Source organism: Haliotis asinina, chromosome 9 (genome assembly GCF_037392515.1).
Source record: "Haliotis asinina isolate JCU_RB_2024 chromosome 9, JCU_Hal_asi_v2, whole genome shotgun sequence".
NCBI lineage: Eukaryota > Metazoa > Mollusca > Gastropoda > Lepetellida > Haliotidae > Haliotis > Haliotis asinina.
In genome coordinates, this window is record NC_090288.1 from 6,083,448 (window position 1) to 6,103,914 (window position 20,467).

Consider the following 20,467-nt stretch of genomic DNA (forward strand, 5'->3'; position numbering starts at 1 on the left):
GAAAGCATTCGCTTGTCACAGTGAGACCCAGCTTTGATTCCTCACAATGCATGAATCCCATTTCTGGTGTCCCATGCCATGATATTGGTGGAATATTGCTAATAGCAACATAGAACTAAACTCACTCACTCAGTTTGGGATTGAGAGAGACACATTACAAATTAGTATTGTCAAACATTTGAAAGAAATAATGCTTTGTTTTATACAGTGGCATAATAAGAAGGGATAGCAACTGTGTATTTGAATGTGTGTTTACTTTGATTAACTTTGAATTTAGCTGAACAAGCTTCACTTGATACTATATGTCATGTGACTAAAACCATCTAGTGCCTAACAGGCAGCTTGGGTTATCCCAGGTAATAATATGCCTGCTTTGGCTGTTAGTGCTATGAGTATTCACCCTGTGAATGGAGTCTTGTGCAATATAAATGCACATATCATTATTGTTAAACCATTGCCTTATAGCCAGTCATCCAGTCAGGCCGCACACTTAGAGTATCCATAGCAAATGTTGGCAGTCTGTAAATAAACAAGTCTGGACCAGACAATCGAGAAGTCAACATCATAAGCATCAATCTCGGCAGTTGGGTTACAATGACATGTGTCAACCAGGTCAGAAAGCCTGGCCATCTGATCCTGTTGGTTACCTCTCACAACAAACATGGCTTACTGAAGATCAGCTCTAAACGGGATCTTCATGAGTAGAATCAAATTCGTAGCATTGCTTGGAAGCAACAGGTTTGTTTCAGTGTGTGTAGTTTGATTTCACCTTGATCGGTATGTCACTGATATCAAGTGGAAGGAAAGTCGGATACTGGATTCAAACCAGTAAATATGATGATTACATGAATCTTAATCAGAACGTTTCTGGGTGACAAACCTGTGGATCCTCTTACATCAAAGGGATACAACTCTGTAAAGCAGATGGCAGTGTCTTAATGCCCTTGTGTCCTTGTGCCTTGTGGCACTGTCTGACTGTACATGATTTCATATCACGTTAGTCACCTTCACCAACAGTGCTGCCTTGATAAAACAATCTATAACAACAAAAGATACACATTTTTGAAAATTGAATTAAAAATCTTATCACTGAGCTATTGAGGCCTAAAAGGTTAAGTTGTCTTGAGGATCCCCAAATTATGTGTCAAACGTGATGGCGTGGGTCAGCAAATGGCCTTGGATGCTCATGATGACGGAATGTTGTGACACGAAGAAGACATCAGGCAAGGTTGACAAGACTCATTAACTGATGGTAATGAAGAGGAACTGATTTGGCCTACTACACGTGGCAAGTCCATCTGTAATCATTGTCTTGACACCAATGGAGCTTAGGTTACTCACTAATTACACTTTATAATTAACCGGACAATCCTTTAATGAAGATTTTAATATTTTTAATACAGTCCTCAAAACTTCATTAATAGTAATTAAAATTTCCCATAATCCTCCTCAATCAAACATGCAAGTCATGCAGCTTGAGGAATGTTTAATTTCTTATGCAGCTAATTTCTTTGTTTTTCGAACATTTATTTCTGTAAGATACCAAGGTTAATATCACTGAATGAATATTTTTTATATTAATTCATTTTGTTTTGAATTTATTCAATCAACATGTTGATCTGAGAGATAAGAAATGGTGATTTGCGTTTATTGTGTAATCGTGATTTTGGAATGTGTCCTTCAAAGAAAATAAACTTCTTGGGTGCAGACAATGGAATTTGCATTTATTTGGTCTGAAAAGAATTGATTCGAGCTGTCCTTCAAACTAAATCAATTCCAAAAGACTTTTTTCTGTAGTCAATGAGATAAATTTCCTAACAAAGAATCCTTTCTTCCTAGGAGGTTGAACTAAAATGCTATTTTATTTTTTTTTAATTACAAGACGACTCGTAGGCCATCTAGTATCTTTGATGTCGTGCAGATTCCCGACTATCGGAATCGTAAAAGGCTGTCTCAAGCTTTGATAACTGTTGACTGTATTCGACTCACACTCTGCCATACTATCCTTCTCTCCTCAATGGAAATCTTCCAAAATAGTGTCCTTTACCGTGATCTGGAAATTTATCTGGTTGTCACATTCCTCTCCACACAAACAACTCACAGCAAGTAATAACCAGTTGTGTGGGAGATGTCATCATGGGCCTGAATGTAAAAAAAACTGGTATTGGTAATTTAAATACAGAAGCAGTCTATGTTCTCATTGAGATAGCAGTTACGTCTTTGAGTAAGCTGGTAGAAATAGGCAGGATATTGAGTAATCACCAAGACAAACCATTAAGGCCAGGGATAATGGCATCCGTTTTGAATCAGCATGGCAGGAAGATTTGTACCTTGCTGTAAATTCTTCCACATAAAGAGACGGTTTATGCTGGTTCATCTTGTATGATATATTTGTGCCGCCTTTCTCAAAAGAAAATTTAATCTTTGCAGAAATATTCCTTGGAATTTCTCTGTAGTGAAGAGCTAGACACTGTTCTGCAAATATTCACTCGTATATTTGCAGTAATTCGGTGTTGGCTTTGGCCAATATCTGTTGCAGGTCATCATCGTCTATCAAACATAATCATGTAGATTGGCAGGGTATAAAACATGATTGCCAATTCACATTGCTGACCAAACGCGATTGATGCGATGAAATATGACAGTTTGCAAGCAGAAGCCGAGATTTAGCCATTAATAGTTTGTTGACAAACTCCTCACATCACTTCTGCAGCTGGATGCAAGGGTTGATGTATGGAGATTAGGTAGATGGAGAATCATCAGTTTGGGGCCCAATGGTTTGGTGTGCTATTGAAAAAGCTATTTTGACATTGTTATTGTTAGTTTGAAGATTGATAACTCTGCTCATTTAGTTTGATACAGCTTGAAATAGATCCAAAAGAACCCAAAGAGGGTTTCCTATCATTGATTCTTAAAGATGCCATTCAGTTTACACATTTCCAATTGCCCATCTCACATTAACCTTCTGACCATGAAATTACTTGTATTCAGTGTTCACAATTTCTTATGAATCCAATCCCATTGCATCGTATCCAGATCCTTTCATCTCTGTTTTAATTAACCAAGAAGTCCCATAGTAACATAGCTGTTGTATTCCTTAACATTGCACAGGGTGGTCCAGTGGTGTGGTGTTTGGTTAATCCATGATTTTAGTCATTGGAGATCCTGGCCTGATGGCTCCAGTTATGAGTGTTCTTGGACTTTTTCAAATCAACATCTTCAGTTTGGGATAGTTTACTTAAGAACACTTAGAACCACACATTGACTGACAGATTTGTGAGAATATTTGATGATAAATGACTTATTGAGAATATATTATCATGTCAGGAACATTTGTGTTGCAACATTGTCATTTTGTGATCAACATCGTCATTTTGTTTTGGAACATCATCATTTTGAGTTGTAACATTGTCATTTTGTGTCAGAGCACTGTCATTTTGTGTCAGAGCACTGTCATTTTGTGTTGTACATGATGCATCATGAGTATCTGTTGATTCCAGAAGGATTATGGTGCAATATTGAGGTAAACAAAGTATATTTCTGCTACCCTGCATGTTAGATTGACAAGAAAAATTCAAATTGGACATGAACTACATGATTGTGATTTAAATCAGCAAATATGAATTTGCACTGTGTTTTTTCTCGGCTTTGTCCAAATGCAGCACTGAAGCAGTATCGTCAAAGCAACTGTTGGTCATGCTGATTCCAGAACCAAACAACAAGAACCAGTTTAGGACAAGTGTCAACTTGAGTCTTTCTGTGAATCTCTGCTGATGTATAATTACAGTTTTTTTTCTCCAACTGTCCACTGCTTCATGAAATGGATGGAATTGGTTCATGGCTGTGAAGATATCAGCTGGTATCGCTTCAGGATTGATCTAATCAGCCCTGACTGTACAACACTACCCCTGTTTCCTCATGCAGCCATGACAGGAAAAATTGGATATTTAGGAATTTAACCCGATTATTAGCTGATTTAGATTCTTTGTGTCAGTGATGTATCTGAGGTCAAACATCTCCTGCAGACGTAGCGATGGCTGTGTTAATATATCTCAATATAAAACTCTCTACTGACTTCCTCCACCACTCCTTACAGAATTTACTTGGTATTTGTTGATTTCCTGTCCGAGGAATTGTGGGATTGCAGAGCCAACAGGGAAACAGTGGTGGCTATTGCGCTACAAGTCATTCATAATGGGGAAAAAATAACTATTGTGCGTGCTTTGTACACGGAGTGAGATAGATGGATGTTACTGGGATCCACTTGGAAATTTAGGATCTGGAAGAGATACATCTTGGTTGTGGTGACTCAGATTGGAACCTTTTGAAGTCGGCTCACCCGTCCTTCCATCATCTTTGTGGGCATGGATAAGGTTTTTTTAAGACCCTGAGTTGCCTTCCTTTGGATACATAGATCTTGGTTCAACTGGCCAGATTATGTTTCTTCATTGGTCAGCACCACAGCTATTGATTTGAGCTTTAGCAAAGGGGTATTCTGGGCTGCAAAATTTGGTGTACTTTTCTTTTTGAGGATTTGTCAAGGTCATGATTATTACACTTGTATAGCACTGAGTGAGTGAGTGAGTGTGTGTGTGGGAGGCATGTGTGCATGCATGCACTAATTACCCCACCAATCCCAGCTCTTAAAGAGCATAAGAGGGAATAGAATATTCTGGTTTAAAATTTGCTTATGAGATGAACAAGAACTCAATGGAAACATGACATTGATAGATGGTAGGCAGCACAAACTGGCTTCAGTGTACAGATCTGCAAGTAAGAACTGCTTCACAATAACAGCTGCGACAAAAATTGTCCTATAAAAGACCAACATAATGTTGTAGGAGTCTAAATTAGTCTCATGAATAGTTCAAGGAGTCAGTCTTATTACCATGTGTTTATTCTGGAGTGGTCATTGATTTTAGCTAGTTCTGTTCTCACATCATAGTGAGAGGTCAGGCTGAATGGCCTCAGTCCATCTCTTACGATGGATAGTTGTCTTCAAGCAGTATTCACTCAGCTTGTGATTATGGAACATGGTATGTTGGACTTCATAATGTTACAGTTATGGGCTGAAAGATGTAATGATGAATGTGCAGAATCTCTCAAGCAGGAGAACTATTTCACTCCATAATGACAGCATTTTCTCTCAAGCAATGAACAGACCTTGGCATTTTCAATATTTTTTCATTACCATTGGTACTAAACCAGATCAGATTGCAGCTATTTCATCACAAACTGATAATAGTATTCTCAAGACTGGAAGGAATGCTGCTTGATTTAAAATTATAACGCTTGCTTTTGTAAGCACTGATAATGTATATACATATTTTGGTCAGTGGTTGATCATTGGATGTGATTAATGAGCTCTATGGTGAAATTAATCAAGGTTTGTATGGGCAAATATTGTAGTCATATTTCTGTCTCATCAAGATAAGATGCTTTCAGTGTAAGTATATTGTTCATGCTTAAATCATAAATTTTGATGCCAGACTAATTATTGCAGAGAGACATTACATACTTTTGTATCGTGCACAACTGGCTCATGGTACATTGTGAGATTCACTATGTTTAGAACTTTGGGTGACATTAAGTCAGAATGGCAAAATTTGTGGCATGGATCCCATTTGTGCTAAAGAATAAATTGTGTTAACACATTTTCAGTTTTGTTGATGACAATATCCATTTCTTTATCTCCATTTCTATTCACACAGTTGTGAAGAAAATATCATATTTGTCCTTTTCAATATTTTTTTTTGTATTTAAGGTGAATGGGCTGAAAATGAATGCGTTTTCTATTCATCAGTTAATTATTGGAGTCAGAATTCACAATGTATCTTAAAACGATTGGACTATGTTTATCTGTAGGTTCTGCTTTTTTCATGATTTGCTGGGGAACAAGGCTATTTTCTTTAGCTTTATTTTCAGATGTTTCATGAACACTTGTGAATATACTTGCTTAATTATAGTTAATTTATGTCACACACCACCACCAAGCACCGGATGTAAAACAGTTACATAAGCACATTAAAGATGTTTCAAGTGGATTGGAATCATGGGAAGTTTCCTATTTGTGTCAATTAGTTAACATCAGTTGGGAGGCACGGCACAGTAAGTTTGACGGTCAATTTCATGGCTCTTTGCAGGTGCTTGATCCCTTAGTGGTAGGGACCCAGGGAGGGGGATGTTTGGGGGTGAGGTAGAGGTGGGGGAGGTGGATAATGGGATGAGCCCTGCTTAATGAGGAAGGAGATATGTGCTGGCATAGTGATGGAGAAGAATATTTCAGTGCCACACTGTTAAAATATGACAACTTTCTTAATGTGGCTTCTCAAACAATATGTATAATTATGTTTTATGAATATCTGCTTGTTTAGAGTTCTTTAGTCATTCTTATACACCAGATATGGGCTTATGCACCAGTAGAAGTCTATACTAGCATATGGACTTATGCACCAGTAGAGGTCAGTACTCAGATATGGGCTTATACACCAATAGAACTCAGTACTCAGATATGGGCTTATACTCTATTAGAGGCCTATACTCAAACATGGCTTGAATGCCAGTAGAGGTCCATACTTGGATATGGGCTTATACACCAGTAGATACCTATTCTCAGCTATGGGCTTATATACTAGTGGGTTTATATTACAGTATGAGATCTGACTGAGCAGATGGACCCTGAGTATACATCACTTCCAATACATTTCCTGATGATTTGAATACTCTCCATTATGCCAGGCGCACGGAATGCAAGCAAGGCTGTATTGATGTTACCATGAGCACCACAGATCCCAGACAATTACATGCCGAGTCTTGAGAAGCTTAACACAAAATGTAGATATTTGAGTTTTAGTATGATTGCCTCGACTGGTGGCACCATCACTGAAATCACAGGTAGACATGATAAGCATCGAAGAATCTGTCTTAACTTTTACTCATCCAGTGTCACGTCCTCTTGTACTGAAGACTTGTTACAGAGACTTTTATTAACATTTTCATGCTTAACATGTGTTACTGTAATAAGAGAATGCAATCGGTTTCTGTGTTTTTTAAACAGAAAAACATTTAACTTCTTTGAAGGAGAAGGCATTTAGAAGTTTAGACCTACAAAACTGAACATACTTCATAGATAACAAGAACATAAGAAATTGTTATCCAAAACATTCATTGAATATAGACAAACATCTGATATTGTCAGTGATTACCTCAAGCCTCGAGGATGTTAAACAAATGTTACCATGTTATTGTAACATTAAAAAGATCACGAAAGTAATATATTTTAGATTTTAACTGTCAAATACATGAATTTTGAGTTCCAATTGAAGCTTCATGTTAATTAGGTGTGAAACCTGTAATATATTTTAGATACTTTAATCCCCTTTGATTGAGAGTGTAAGCAGAGGATTATCATCTTTGACTTAGCAGTTACAAGGTGTGAATTCCTTAAGAGGTTTAATGTTAGGAATGCCACAATGTGTTAGCATTAGGGGAGGGTGTGTTACACTTTCCAGGTGTGGGGTAATAGTAACGAGGAATTACCACAGGTGAGGAACAGGTGAAACATTAACCCTTGCACACCTATTCATTTCTTTGGTTTTAGTTAAGAGGAGGATTGTGTAAAGGAGCAGAAAGGGTTGCTTCCAATGCAGGAGTGCTGAGGAAATCTGCTCATCCTGAAATCAGTTGATCTTATCCACAGATTTACTTCCACTGTCCATGGAATCAGTTACCTTATCTTGGAATAAGTTAACAGGATCATTGTCAATCAGTTTACCTTGTCCGTGGAATGGGTTACTTCTGTTAGTTCTTGTCCTTGAAATAGGTTAATCATGTCCAAGGAATCAATTTACCTTGACCGTGGAATGAATTTGCTTTGTCCACAAAAATGGTGAACCTTGTCAATAAAATTAGGTAACCTTGTCTGTGAAATCAGTTAACCTTGTCTGTGAAATCAGTTAACCTTGTCTGTGAAATCAGTTAACCTTGTCAATAAAATCAGTTAACCTTGTCTGTGAAATCAGTTAACCTTGTCTATGGCATTGCTTCACCTTGCCTATAGAGTCAGTTAACCTTGTCTATGGAATAGCTTCACCTTGCCTATAGAGTCAGTGAACCTTGTCCTAAAAAAACGTCTGATAAACCAAAGTGGAAACAGTTTTAGTCATTTCATGCAATATCGTGTCATGGACAGCAGTTTGTGAAAAACTTACATGAGGATATACTTAAAATAATGTCAGAAAGTGTGGTAAAATGAATCCCTGATGCTGGACTAATGTTTTAAATGTGCCAGCCTGTTAGTGTTAAATGAGTTAATGACTACTCAGTGTGGTTTCTATTGTATATATTAGTATTTAAGCAAGTGTTCGGTGTACTTCCTGCCAAGCTTATCTGCGGGAACCAGCATGTGAGGAACAGGTGATGAGGGTTCCTGCACATGCTCCTGGAGTCTACATCACACACGCTCCACCAACCCTCGCAGTTAAGTCCTGGATGATTGTTATGTATGCTTCTCATCGTCTGTGTTGTAACTTCTGTGCCATAGTGTTTTGCTGGTCCACCAACAGGGATCTGTGGTGATGCGCCAATTCTACCAGGTGTCTTGTATTTAAGTATTCAGTGTAGCCGTTTGGTAGCCTAGTGGTTAAAATGTCTGCCTGTCATGCAGAAGTGAGTGAGTGAGTGAGCTGAGTTATACACCGCACTCAGCAATATTCCAGCGGCAGTGGCGGCAGTCTGTAAATAAACGAGTCAGGACCAGACAATCTAGTGATCAACGACATGAGCATCAAGTGCGCAGTTGGGAACCTATGACATGTGTCAACCAAGTCAGCGAGTCTGACCACCTGATCCCATTAGTCGCCTCTTGGTTTGACTGTAGAGTTAAATATCTGTGATCTGCCTATCACACTGGGTTTTACTCTGATGTCACTTGCTTGCACACACAATCAATCACTTCAAAATTGTGATACACCATGCAAGTAGCAGACAAGAAGTCAAGTTGAATGTAAAATGTGAAATCCTATCTGTGTGAATGGCTACATCTAGGCCCAAATGGAAAAACCTGACTTTGGCTTCTTGTCTTTTGGCTTGTGATATACCACTGTTACAAGAAATTTATATGATTAATGTTTTAGGGTTTAGTTTGCACTGAACATAATCTTTCATACATTTCATGTAAATGTGTTGTGATATAACTTTGACACTTCTGACATATATATGATAGATTTTGAGTTGTCTTCAGCCAAATAGTATGCATCAGGATTGTGGTGTGTATCGCTTTGTCAAAAAGACAGTGAGAGGTCTGTCCACAAGACTTGATCTACACAAATACCTGGTTCAGATTCCAGACCAAGATGGTACAGTCAGTTGAGGTATTTGAAAAAGATATTGTGTCATTTTTGGGGTAAGAAAATCTCTCCAAGCTGTCATATTTCTCAAATCTGTGATGATCATGTCATAACCATTTTGGTTTGATAGTGTTTTTTGCAGCATAGCTAATCTCCATCAAGAATGTGTTTCATGTTTGTATTGGATGGAGAATAATGTGTTAAGCCACAGAAACAAAATGTCGCGTGGGGTTCTATTCTTTTCGTGATATATCTCATGTCTCGTGTTGTTTTAATGCATCTTATTCCATTTTAAAAAATTTTAATCAAGTGAAATTTATGATGATTAATATTTAAGCAAAAACAAATTGAACATTTTCAGAAAAATATAAAATGGCAAAATGTAATTATGTTGGCATTGATTCTATAATACATTGCCTTATGCTTGATATATTCAGAGATAAGATTGTTTTACAGTTAGATCTACACTTTTGTCTAACTTGTGAATTAAAACATTTACTTAATCACAGTAATATTTTGCACCGAATATGGTACTGTGGGCAGAAAGGTTAAACATATGTTATTGTTATTTGTAAACGTAGAAACGATGACCTTTACTAAGCGTTATCGCTCTCATATTGATATTTGAAATGTCTGCTAATGTTCCAAGTACTTCAAACTCATGAAGTTTTCAGGGCTGTAGCTGTGATAGCTGAGATTTGAAGGATATGTATGGGAAATGTCAACTTTGCGTTGGTATGATTCGCTGTCAGATTTTCTAAGATATAATACATGGTTTACACCGCTGAAACTTTGTTTGATTTAGTTCTGGCTGAACTGTACTGTCGCAGTCATTATCATGTCATGAAATATAGAAAGCATGTATTTCGAAGATATATCACTTTTGTGAAAGTGTGTTTAGTTTAGTATGCTTCTTCACAGAATCTTGGTTATATGAAGACTAGTCAGCTTGAGAGGAAACTACGTTTACCATTGTGGTCTAGACTATTTCATATTTTGACAGATGCATGTCTTTGTATGATGCGTGGTGATACAGTCTGGATTTATATGGCTTAATGGCATAGTCCCTATTATAAACAGTATTCTAACTGAACTTGTTTAATTGACTAAACGCTGAATGCCAGACAGCTGATATGAGAAGATTCATTTCATTCATTCACTCACTCATTCCTACTCCCCACCCATTATACTAACTCAGCTTATTTTGTCCCCTAAGTGCTAAACACCAGTAGAGTGAAAACCAGTTTCTTTTCTGTCACTAACTCACTAATTGTACTAGCTCGTTTTATTGCCAAAATGCTAAATGCCAGCCATGAAACATATCACTCACTCACTCACTCACTCATTCACTCTACTAAGTGAGCTCGTTTTATCCCAAAATGCAAAGTAACAAGTTTTGCTCTCACCCACTCTACCCATTCATCCACTGTATTAGCGCCATCCCTTCGGTCCTTCACTCATACAACTTTGAAATAAATCTATCAGTAACTGCCATCATTGCTCCACATAACGCTAATGGCGATGTTTTTCATGCCATTATGGCCGTCAAACATAACCAAACTTCTTTTCACCTCAAAAGAGTTGGATATCTAAATGTTTAACTCCCCATATGGTTCTTTTTCCCTTCCATAATGTCTTTCAACTTTAAAGACAACATTTATGCAAATTCGCTTTAAAAATTTGTGTTTAAATTATAATCTTAAAAAGCCTATCTGTTAATAGCATCTTCTTAAAGATTCTTGAAAGGGTGTCTCACTATGTGGACGTGTTTTTCTCATTTAAAGTAAATGATAAGTGTTTTCTAGAAACTGGATCCTACGTCGTCCATCTGCATAGCAGCAACACCTGTGCAAACATCCAAAATGAATGAAAACTTAAATGCTTTAATCATATCTTGTGTAAAATCTTCGCATCTGAAATGTAAAGGACATGTTTCCATCATGGACAAGATTGATCAACTTTCTCCTGCTGAACGTAACAGACGTTATGTAATTTGCACCATAAAACAGCGTGAAGATCTACCAGCCTACTTTGAAAGAATAATCATTTAATCAATACGAGGCAGTATAGATAGAGCGGCAAATTATCCTGGTAAGATGTTGGCTTCAGGGAGACAATATTATACATGCTATATTTTAAAACCATCAGCGCCTTGTTGCTGTCGTCAGTGAAGATGAATAACCCCCATCTCGTGTGGCACCAGTGTCAAACATAATACTGAGAACAAACGAAAACTATGATCAGGTCAGCGATGATTTATCTTTGTCACCCAGTAGATTTTCTTTGAAATAAACAAGAATCAATTTATTGATGGCATCGGAGGAAGTTCTCCATCGTCTAGTCAATCGTGACATTGTGGCGTAAGAATTGTTGTATTGATAGGTAATATTGTTTAGCATTGCTGGTGGCTATTTTCATACTGATGCCTTCCGTGTGTTATGATGCCGTAATCTCATGTCAGGACCAGTTGTCTCCCTTGCATTGTGTGATATGACATTACAGCATAGCAGGATTTCTTGTGCCACAAGCTGATTATTGTACAATATGATCTGGTTTACTGCTTATTGACTCTTTGTCTAAGCTTCACTATCTTATCTAAATATTATCTTATGGAATTACGTTAATATACATTGCTGTTTAATCATAACGAAGAATCCTGAAATATTGATATATATTTTAAGTGTAATTAGCAAAAACAATTAAATATAAATATATACTTGAAATGGGTAATGTTTTTGTTTGATCTTATTTTTTTATTTATTTATTTTTTTATGCTTTCAATTTTAGGTTCAGATTGCTTTCATAATATTATTTGTCACATTTGTGTTGAAAACCACTCTTGTATAAATTTTGTGACATGATATCATCAATTATGATATGGCCATTCTGTTTGCTTGGGACTCAATAGAGATCAATATTTTCAATTTAATATTCTTTAATTCCTAAACCAACACCTTGCTCAGAATTAACTGTTTTCTCTCATCAGTAGCATATCATTTAAAAGCTGCTCATTGAACAGGGATGTAAATTATTGCCTGGAGAAATACACAGATAAATAAAACAAAGAGCGTAATGTAATGAGTCCGAGCATCATGGCCAGCTGTGCTGAAATCTTTGCATGTGACCATTGCAATCCAGGACATGGATAAATGCACTGAACAGAAAAGCATGCTGCCATGCATTCAAGCCAGCTCTTACTGTTGTCCATTGCCTCAACCTTATGCGAGCTAACACTGCTCAATTATATTTTTCAAGCCTGTGCTGTTTTGTGTTGAAGGAATGCCCGAGGGATTTCTCTGCATTGAGCTGAAGTGAGAGAAGCAGAGAGCTTGGGAGGTTGTCTTTGTACGGAAGAAGCTCTGCGAGCCAGGCCTCAATTGCTCACTGAGTGAGTCTATCTATCTATCGTTGCCCCATCTGGTCGGAGATAGCGATGCCTCTGCTGTAGTCATAATGCAGAATCGGTCTTGTTGACTGGCAGGGTTTCCCTGGCTCTCTGATACCATAACAAACGGAAATCTCTGCACATCTGTGGAGTTCCATAGCTGTGTTTTGAAAGGAGCTTTAACTCTATGTTTTGAATGTGGTTTGAACCTGACTTGGTCCTCGATGAGCATGTGCTGGATTTGACAGCCGTGTTGGATAGCCAAGTTGGTAGACCATTGAAATCTTTGATCGCGACAAGCCTGTCATTAGGTTGGCCCTGTGGCAAATGGTTGTATTGTGTCTAGTGTTGTGAGGGGCAGACTTTGAGTTGTGCCAATGTTGTATTGTGATCGTTCATAGCTAATGACTCCGTGGACAGATTGAGATTTGTTATAGAATAATCACGGTGAAGACAAATGAGCGTTTTCTCCAGCCAGATTCCGATGCCTGTCCTCCTTGGGTAATGACGTTGGATTACTGAGGCGATCCCCGGTCATTACGTGGGTCTTCCTCATCAAACTTGAACCTCTCTTCGCACTGTCAGGATAGGCTCTCCTCACAAGAGGCAAATCGGGACTTTTACTGATCACATAATTGACTTGGACCTTCTTGGAGCCGGAGCAAGTCCCCAAGGACCATCTTACCAGGTAAGATTTCATTGACTGGTCTCGTGTTATGATTTAGCTGTCATGGTTCCAGCGGTCTTGGAGGCTAAGTCCTGGCAATTTTTTTGTGGGATGGAGCAATTTATCAAAGATGAAAGGTGTTGGGAATGTTTTCTTTCCTCTCTGTGGTGCCTGATAATGAGGCCATGCTGATGTCGCATCAGGAAATTAGCCGGAGTCCGTATTAATGAGGATTATGTCCACTCTGTCAGATTTCTGTCCGGTATATTTCTTCCTTTCGTTTTCACAATATTGTTTCTTGGTGATCAGTATTTCACAATATTTACTAAGGCTTCTCCATGTAGGTGCTTAAGTTGTCATCAATAAGGATGTTATAGTCCTGTGTTTGTCATGTGACTTTCATGGAGGTCTTTACATGGAATCTGTGTACCATTGCCTCTCTATGCACTTCAACAAACATTTGCCCTTCTGAAGCTGCCAGTGCATTTTTATTACGAAATCTTTTCGGATTGTTTGCTCTAAGACATCCTTTTGTAATACCCCCTTACATGTGTATTTGTAATCAATGGTTAGGTAATGATCAATTAATTGAAGGTTTTCATTTTCAGTGAGTCATAACGTATGACAAATCGTCAGCAAGTCAAATCAAATTGACATTTTTTTTTTTTTTATGGATGTGAGTGCTAAATACTCTAGCGACAAGGCTAGGGTTTCAGCAGAGGCTGGAGACTGGGTCAGCCCTGAAGGATGGAAACCTCAGATCCCTGAAGCAGTAGTTGTCAGGATAGAATATTAAAGCAGTTGAACGTAGCATCATCCGTTGATCATATACACAACACTGGGGTATTGCAGTTCAGACAGGTTGTGGTGCTGGGAGAAGATTGTGTATGTGGTGCTGGGAGAAAACGTAATATAGGACATCAAGCTGAATGCCCCCAAGAGTGCTGGTTCTAACTGATCATGTTTTAATGCATCCGGAGTGGTACCAAAATGGCTCTATTTTGTCCCTGTATTGCCTCAGTAAGTCTCTCTCTTTATTTCACTCACCACCTCTCTCCCTTTCCCCTCTCACTGTCATATAGAACCAGATTTTTTCTTTAAATGGTTGTTCCTGGTGTAAATGTTAACACTTCAAACAAGTTTTAATTATTTTTTAATTGAATTTAAATATTCACAAGTTTAACCTAGTTCAGATACAGCCAAGAAGTCTTCAGTGAGTACCACACTGTTACGTTTGTGACACCCACTCAAAATCAGTAAGTAATATTGACTTGTGACACAAAATGTGTTCATATTTCATCTGCTTCGTGTTTTACCTAAGAATCATTTTTAACTGTTACGTTTTTGCACGTCTTGGCTAAAGTTATCTTACAGAGCCCAAAATGAAGTTAGTGTAAAGTTAATTAAAATAATTCCATGGGAGAACCCTTGAGTATTAAGGAACCCTGAAGTCTCTTAATTTCCTTAAGCTGAGAATAGAAAAACTACAGACTGCTAGAGATGAGAAGTCTTGATCGGTCAGTGTATGCTCTTTGGTGTGTGAGATGAAGATGTCATGTCAAAGGTTGTGTTGTTTTTGGCTCGTATAGGAATCTGAATGATTGTTGGACCTTTTCTTGCATTTTGTAATGTTCATTTTCACAGAAAGTGATGTACAGATTTCCCTTTGAACCCAAAACATTTGCTGTCATGAGCAAGCACTTCAACATTGAGACCACCAGCTCCAACCAACTATTAGCTCATCTGGTCAGTTTAAATTGATGTCTGATGCAGTTCCATACTGTGACTTGTACAATGTGTTCTAAGGGTTTTTACAAGAACAATTGAATCGGCATTGCATGTGTTTGTGATGTGCTGGGAGAAATGCAGAATATCTTCATCTTGTCTTTAATTTCCAGGTATCATTACAATCATTCAACTGACATTTCTTGGGAATATTGAAAATGTTTTGTTTGTTTTATTGTAAGAAAATATTTGTAGAAAATAACTCAATTTTATTGAACACCAAGCAGTGATGTTTGGCCACAGAAAAGAAGAAACATACATTGGCAGTCGTAAACTCCCAAAAGCTTGTTTTAGATAACTGTTTACAGTGTCATAAAAAAGGCTGAACGGATGTACACGATCAGCTCTCTTAAACTGTCTGATTTAGACCATTGAGTGTTTGTGCGCCCATCTGGCACATCAGTTAGGAAGCCATATTCTCTCTGTCACGGTGAAACCAACATATGTACGACACACATTCATATATAGATAGATAGGATGTAGTGGGGTGGTCCTAGAGACTGCAAGCTCTGAAGTCTGGACGTCAGGGCCATTCCTGTCACTTATACAGCTTGAAATATGTTCAGGATGTGCTTTCTTTGGTGAGAAACCCATGTGAGATAACTGGTGTCAAATGTGAAATTGAATTACAGGTTAGTGATTGGCTACCTGGGGTCAGATTATGACAGACTACTTTCCTGATTACTACTTATTGATCAGTTTGTTGTGCAGCACTTCAGATTTCACTTAAATATGTGTTGTAATTTTATGATTTTAAGGTATTAAACGTTTTTGTGTTGTGTCGAGTTGTGTTGTGTGATTACCATGATAGATTATGGGTATGATGTTAAAGTTTGGGTGGAGGATGACATTTGGTGCAGATAATAAGCAGTAGATTTGATAATTTCACAAAATCCATTTTATTGTGAATTAGTATTTGTTTGGTTGTTGTATAGGGCTGCATTCTGCAATTTCCCTGTCTGTTATGTTGGGTATTATAACAGACTATCATTATGGCAATAAAAGATATTTGTCTATTCAGTCCTGATATAGTGCAATTACTGCACTTGTGCACAGATGCTCGTTAGATACATTTTTTAAACACTGTAGAGCAACACAATTGGTATTCAACTCTTGTGTACTGTATCTCTATATCTTAGTTGTCAATTCCTGAACATCCAGGAGTGTTGTAGAAATACTTATATGTCATTGTTCTCTAAATGTTTGATGGCTACAATACCACTTACGCCTGGTGAAATGTGAACACAAGACTGTTTCTCCATATGGCTTCTTGTGTTGTTGTTTGTTTGTTGCTTAACGGTCACACTCACCAATGTCCCAGCTGGTCTGTAAATAAACAAGTCTTGACGGATGATTTACAGGAGTATTGTTGTGTATAATTTGGACATAAGGACATGAATCAGACTGGTCAGTAAGCTTGACCACGTGATTCTGTTCATTAGCTCACATGATGGATATTGGTTGTGAAGTCCAGATCCATCTTGATCTTCACAGGGTAGGTGAATGGGAGGCAAGCATGGGTTCATATAGACCTGTTCTAGCCTAGATCTTCATGGTGAGTTGGAGGAGTTGAGTGGATGGAAGACAACCATTGGTTGCTGGACATTACTTTAAACTCTGATCATTGTGTTGGTGAGTTGGGTGAATAGAATATGCAGGAGATAAATAAGGGTTGGTACAGACCTGTTCCAACCCAGATCTTCATGGTGGTGGGTTGGGTGAAAGAATGGGTGGCAGATAAGCATGGACTGCTGAAGACCACTTATAACCCATATCCATGGCTCTGTGTGTACAGATCCCTACGTTACATCACAAAAGATGCAGAGAAAGATGAAATTGAACTAAACAAAAAGTTGTTGCCATGGAATAGTTATAAATCATGTCATTAGTTACCTCATTTCCATTTCTGTACTTTAATGTCAGTATTTTACTTTGTAAACAAACAAAAAATGTTTCTCATCAGAACATTAATAAGATAGTTTTTTAAGATTGACATTTTATATGGAAATTATTTGTGCTTTTTCCCAGATGCACATATTGCTTGCGTAACCTTTGCAAAGATATCATTACTATAATTAGTTCCAATGTGAGTTATTGTTCCTGGGAGTAGACTGAGAGTCTACCTCTGACATGTGTTTTGAGTATAAATGTAAATATTTTTAAAGGATGATATTTATCTGCCCTTGCTTTATCATTATTAATTTTCATGATTCAAGGATTATCTAAGTGCAGTATGTGATTTAAGGGAAAACCTACTGTGCTGAAATTAAAGGTAGTCAAATGGGAGATACAGTGCCTGGTGTTTAAGTTCAGAACCAATTATCTTGCAATACTCCAATTTGAAAAACTAGATCTTCACCTGATGGGTGAAAGGGATGGAAGCATAGGTTGATGAAGATCAGTTCTAACCTACATCTTCAAGATGATGGGTAAGCAAGAATGGGTTGTTGGATACGAATTCGAGATATAGTATATGGGAATTTAATTCCAGAGCAATTTTTTAAGAAGAGGTTTTAAGTGTATTTCGAATACACACCAGCAATTAGTGACAAATATGTCGGCTAGAATTCCACTTTCAACTGTACACGATTCAAATGTGTTATCACCACTATTTTTGCCTCACATATGCCAAGGTTATGAATCAGTTGTTTTTACATGCATGGTTTTTGTGCAAATAGGCATGTTTGTGTTTTGTATCCATATGCATTTAGATAATAGATTTGACCCCATTAAAATCAAGCATTATTCAAAGTCATCTGCTGTTTATCACTGGATTGTCTGGTCCAGATTCAGTTGTGTACAGACTGCTGTCATAGAGCTGGAATACTGTTGACTGTGGCAATAAGATGTATTTTTAATGTATGTCTAAAATGTCAGTGATTTTGAAAAGACATGACAGCATTGATTTTCTATCAGCTGCCTTGTGTGTGGAAATTTCTCTAGTCAAGAGACATCACAATATATCGCATAACATCGCTGACAAGATCATGTGTGGGTAATCCACTGTGCCGAGCGTTAAGAGGTTAGATATCTGTTCTGTTGTGAGATGAGTTAGATATGCTTCCTCCTGATGGCAGTTTAACACTCTGTTCCTGTGGTGTAGTGGATACAGTTATTTCCTTATACTGAAAGTCAGTAGTTAGATCCCTTCTCTTTCTCTCTCTTGCTGTTTTTTTATTTTCTCTATCTTTCTCGATGTCTCTCCTCCCCTCTTTCTTTCTCTCTCTTTCTCTTGCTGTCTCCCTCTGTCTTTTGCTGTGTTAAAACCATTGTCCCTCACCTAAAACAGTTGTCCCTGATGTAATGTTGATACTTCAAACCTGTTTCAGTTTTTAATTATAACTAAATATTCATGCTATTATACATCTATCTATGGCCATTTTCCAAGGTTGATTTGTTTTTTTGTGTTGAGTGTTTGTGTGAGATCATTGGTTTCTGGGACGTAGGTGGTGATGAGAATGTCTTTAACCACTGCATCCTATTTTTCTGGACAGTTTTTACTGGACTGAAATAACATCCTCTCTAATTCCAAGAAATAAAGGGAAACAGATCTCAAAGCTCCAATTATTGTTTAAATCATTTATATCTTTATCAGATAACATGTTATCATCAGACAAGAATACTTATTCCCATATGTTATCGTAGCAATATCTTAGATTCAGCTATGAAAAAAATTAACGATAATGTTATCTTTCAGCTGGAGGAGCTTAAGACATTAAATGGTTAGTAAAGATTTCAGTGTGATGTATTCAGCAGCTCTGATGCATTGTTGTGTACACGTATTGTATACAGATTGTTTTAGCTGCGATGTTGCCGTGTGTTTCACTGAGACAGAACTAGCGATCAAAGACTGATACTGGACTAAGTGATTTCTACCAGGTAATATGATATCGAGACCCATTACATATCTGGAAATAGATCGGCATCCAATTCATTTTGCGCTACCTGACTCGTGTATTTCAGCTGATCTTCGACAATGATAGAACTCAAACGCACGACATCTGCAGTATCCCTGTATACTATCTGATGCTGTAAGGTAAGCTTGGTGCTTGACATCACCGAGGATTTAGCTTCCTTTTTGTTTAGAAATTCAGAAAATGCTCATTTTTAACAATTATTTTATTTTATTAAACAAAGATGAAAGTCCAATTTTTTACTTAAGACAAATACTCCTGCTTGAAAGTAATTACGTAATTTTCTGTTCATTTTAAACCAATTGAAACAGTGCTCACTGTACACGTTGATAAGACACCTTGACCTGTTTACAGCCAGCATTCAGAGCTTGCATACTGGATGTGGAGAGCTGCATTTTCTGTAAACCTCATAATGATGAAATAAGGATGGCATCAAATTGCAAATAAGTGGAGAAAAAAGGTTGTTTGATGGTGTAGAAACATACTCTTATTGTACACTTAGCTGACCTTTTCTTGACACGGTGTCTGCTTTATCTAGTTTCGCACTGGCCATGCAACATTGACATTTGTAGTTTAGCATTTGATCGCAGAGATTGTCCTGTTAATCCCCATTTAAAAACTTTATCATGGCTGTTTATCTGGAGGCTCATGCAGGGGCACTATTGTTCAACCACTATCTGCATCAGCAAATTCCCTTTTGTACATTGGTGAGGGGAGAGTCAGTAGCATGTAGGACATTCATTGGTGGTGGAAACTGTTTTTTCGCATGGCATGTTGCATTTTGTAGATGGTAATAAGTGCTGATGGTGCCTGGTCTGGAGAGGGTGCATGACCTTGTCCGATTATCGAGGTCGTGGCTGGAGGGAGAGTTTTTCATCTGGTGGAGGACAGGTGCAAAGCGAGACAGTGGTGCTGGAGGGCATGTTAGATTGGGTGGATGTTGTGACTAGGAAGCCATGTCTGACTGTTGTACTGGAGGGTGAAGTCTTGATGAACTTGGATGGTCTTGGCCTTGGTAGGATGAGTGAGCAGCAATGAAAATGCATGTGTTGGTTTATAGTGGGTGATGTTAGATGTACTACATACAGCTTGTTTGTGCTTTACAGTGGGGAGAGTTAGCAGCCCTGAGCACAGCTTGTCTGTTCTACAGACGTTAGACAAAGCAGCACTGAGCACAGCTGGTCTGTAGTCTACTCTGGCAGGAGTAAGCAGCTTTGAGCACACCTTGTCTGTATGAAGACTAAGCAGCACTGAGCACAGCTTGTCTGTAGTCTACATTGTCTGGAGAGATTAGCAGCACTGAGCACAGCTTGTCTGTAGTCTACACTGTCTGGAGAGATTAGCACTGAACACTGCACGCCAGTGGTGG

General features: G+C 37.9%; 1 protein-coding gene across 3 annotated transcripts in view; it reads left to right on the forward strand.

Moving 5' to 3' along the window:
* The window catches only part of LOC137296902 (plexin-B-like), a 256,296-nt gene that overhangs the window by 59,544 nt on the left and 176,285 nt on the right, over positions 1 to 20,467 (forward strand). For 2 of the 3 annotated variants that reach the window (XM_067828789.1, XM_067828794.1), the window contains exon 2: positions 12,625 to 13,420. The gene's annotated coding sequence lies outside the window, so the exon portion shown is untranslated. The remainder of the gene's footprint in view (positions 1 to 12,624; positions 13,421 to 20,467) is intronic. The other variant, XM_067828790.1, reaches the window with a different exon arrangement.